The sequence below is a fragment of the Ranitomeya variabilis genome, chromosome 1, assembly GCF_051348905.1.
Source record: "Ranitomeya variabilis isolate aRanVar5 chromosome 1, aRanVar5.hap1, whole genome shotgun sequence".
NCBI classification, from domain to species: domain Eukaryota; kingdom Metazoa; phylum Chordata; class Amphibia; order Anura; family Dendrobatidae; genus Ranitomeya; species Ranitomeya variabilis.
The window spans coordinates 100,583,848-100,587,215 of record NC_135232.1 but is presented as its reverse complement, the minus strand read 5'-3'; the positions used below and the strand labels follow the sequence as shown (position 1 = coordinate 100,587,215).

Genomic DNA, 3,368 nt, shown 5'->3' with positions numbered 1-3,368 from the left:
TGACAATTGTCTGGACTTGTGTCTTGTTTTACATTTCTCCCTTTTCTTCTTGCTTCCCCTCCAGTGAGGTCTGGTTTAGGTGATTGTCATGATCCAGGCCGGGGTTTGTTTTGTCTTTCCCGGTCTGGTCATGTCAAGGGTTAACTTTCACAGCCTCGTTCCTGTGTCTGGTCTGCTATATATCTGTGCTGCTACTGTGTTCAGTGCCAGTTATATTGTTTGCCTTTCGGCATGCTAGCTGGCTCTGGTGAGTTCCTGATCTGTCCTACTGCATTCAGATAACCTGACCCATGTTTGTTTATCTCCCATATTCAAAAAAGGTTGCAGTCTATCGTGCCAAAGCATGTCAACATGAAATACATGAAATATGAATAGCAAAATGGCTTTTGAACATTAGGAAAAATATTTATGAGACGCTTTGCACAAAATTTTGCCAAAAAGTGGGAGCCCATCAACCAACTTTTTGGTCACATTTTTTGTAAAGCGTCTCATAAATATTTTTCCTAATGTTCAAAAGCCATTTTGCTATTCATATTTCATATTGACATGCTTTGGCACGATAGAGTGCAACCTTTTTTTGTCCTGTACTGAGCGGTCACATGGTACCGCTCATTACGGTAATGAATATGCGACTCCACCTCCTATAGGGGTGGGGCCGTATATTCATTACTGTAATGAGCGGTAACGGTGACCGCTCAGTACAGGAAGAAGCTGCCGGTGCCGGGGAAGCAGGGAATGCACAGCGCCAGGAGCAAATGAGTATAACGGGGAGGGGAGTGCTGCGCGATATTCACCTGCTCCCCGTTCCGGCGCCACTCCGTCTTCAGCAGTGGCGCTGAGGTCAGAGGGCGCGGTGAGATAGTTAGTGCGCGCCCTCTGCCTGAATGTCAGTGCTGAAGATGGAGCGGCGGCTGGAACGAGGAGAAGGTGAATGTTGAAAGTGCCGGGGGCCTGAGCAACGGAGAGGTGAGCAACGGAGAGGTGAGTATGTGATTTATTTTTTTTTTATCGCCGCAACAGCAAATGGGGCAAGTGTCTGTATGGAGCATCTTATGGGGCCATAACATTTGTGCAGCACTATATGGGGCAAGTGTCTGTATAGAGCATCTTATGGGGCCATAACGTTTGTGCAGCATTATATGGGGCAAGTGTCTGTATAGAGCATCTTATGGGGCCATAACGTTTGTGCAGCACTATATGGGGCAAATATCTATATGGAGCATCTTATGGGGCCATAACATTTGTGCAGCACTATATAGGGCAAGTGTCTGTATAGAGCATCTTATGGGGCCATAACATTTGTGCAGCACTATATGGGGCAAGTGTCTGTATAGAGCATCTTATGGGGCCATAACGTTTGTGCAGCATTATATGGGGCAAGTGTCTGTATAGAGCATCTTATGGGGCCATAACGTTTGTGCAGCACTATATGGGGCAAATATCTATATGGAGCATCTTATGGGGCCATAATCAACGTTTCTGCAGCACTATATGGCGCAAATATCTTTATGGAGCATCTTATGGGGCCATAATCAACGTTTCTGCAGCACTATATGGCGCAAATATCTTTATGGAGCATCTTATGGGGCCATAATCAACATTTCTGCAGCACTATATTGGGCAAATGTGTCTATGGAGCATCTTATGGGGCCATTATTAACCTTTATGCAGGATTATATGGGGCTCCTGATTCAACATGGATATTCAAAAACACTTAACCTATTGATGTCTCAATTAATTTTACTTTTATTGGTATCTATTTTAACATTATGGGGATTCAGGAATGTACCTTGGCTTGGTCATACAGTTTCAATAGAGTTAAGGTTCAAATGGGGGAGGTTTGGGGGGGGGGGGAGCGCCAAACTGATCCTTTTTTCCCGGGTGCAGGTAAGGCTAGATACACCTCTGGCTCCTGGTATGCACCTATGCAGACTAGTTTAGATGTGCCAGTCGTTTTTCTGTTATTTCTATGTTAGCTTACTGACTGAGCACTCCGCCCTTCACCATGAGGTTTATAAATATATCTAATCCCGTTTGGTTCTGGCCAACCCACATATGTAGGCTTTACTGAGAGAGGTGTCCACATTCACCCATGCATTCAGTTTGGATGTGCCAGTCGTTTTCTGTTATTTCTTTATCTCCTGTCTACCTGTCTCAGCTCCTGACTTCCCTGTTTGTTTGGATTTCCCGGTACATGACTTTGGCTTGACTCTGACCTGATTTTATCTCTCTCTCCTCTGGTATCCCTGCTACTGACCGGTACTGACCCTTGATCTCCTCTGACTCTGCGCCTTGGTTTTTCCCTTTTGTACTGTGTTTTCCTCTGGTATTGACTCAGCTCTCTGACTATTCTTCTGCCAACTAGTGGTGGCTTTGCTGTACTGCTGTGGGTCTGCTTCTCAGCAGGTTATTCAGCTCACCCTACACTCTGCTACCATCTAGTAGAGGTTGCGTCACTGTGCATTAACCCACAGTAGTACAGCGTGACACTATAACTGGCCGTACATTTTCTTTCCTTTTTCTATGGATCCACTTCGCACTCTTGGGGATCGGATGTCAAATCTGACCCAGATGATGCAGGATTTGTTGGTGGAACATAGAGACCTTGTCACTTCCCATAACCAACTCCAGGGGGAGCTTACTGAAGCTGTTCAATCTTTTCAGGGTTCCATGACACAATCAGTCATTAGGCAATCCGACCCCATTGATATTTCTTTACACTCTCCTGAACCTACTGTCAGGCTTCCAGATACTTTCTCCAGTGAAAAGGAGACATTTCATACATTCAGAGAGAGTTGTAATCTACTTTTTTCCCTTAGACCCAGGTCCTCCGGTAATGAGAGTCAACGGGTGGGGATAATTATCTCTCTGCTCTAGGAGGGTCCTCAAACTTGGGCTTTTTCTTTACCTGCTACTGCCCTGAACGTGTGTCTGTGGATAGGTTCTTTGAGGCTTTAGGAGTGATTCATGACAAACCAGTCTGGGTCAGAGTGGCAGAGGACACGATCATGGGTCTCTCCCAGGTAAACTCACTGCTGAATGGTATTGCTCCGAGTTTAGACGGTGGTCCACCGAGGTGTCTTGGAATGACTCTGCTTTAAGATGCCAGTTCAGGAGAGGACTTTCTGATCATCTCAAGGACGCTCTGGCTCTCCATCCACCAGCCAGGGCATTACAAGTCTAGGAGACCTGTTCCTTTAAATTGGGCCTAGTTTTTAATGAGGCCTTCCTCCACCTCTCATCATTTTCCACCACTAGATCACCAGGGTTCACGTGTTCTGTGCTGCTACAGTCAGTCAATTTTTTTCAAGGGTGTCTATGATCCCCATTAAATATTTTTTTAAAATATACCCCCAATGGGGAAATGT

At 45.5% G+C, this 3,368-nt stretch overlaps 1 protein-coding gene across 1 annotated transcript in view; it reads right to left on the bottom strand.

The window, feature by feature from the left end:
- Positions 1 to 3,368, bottom strand: part of LOC143806370 (uncharacterized) — a 132,643-nt gene that overhangs the window by 68,345 nt on the left and 60,930 nt on the right. The gene's annotated exons all lie outside the window — the stretch shown is intronic.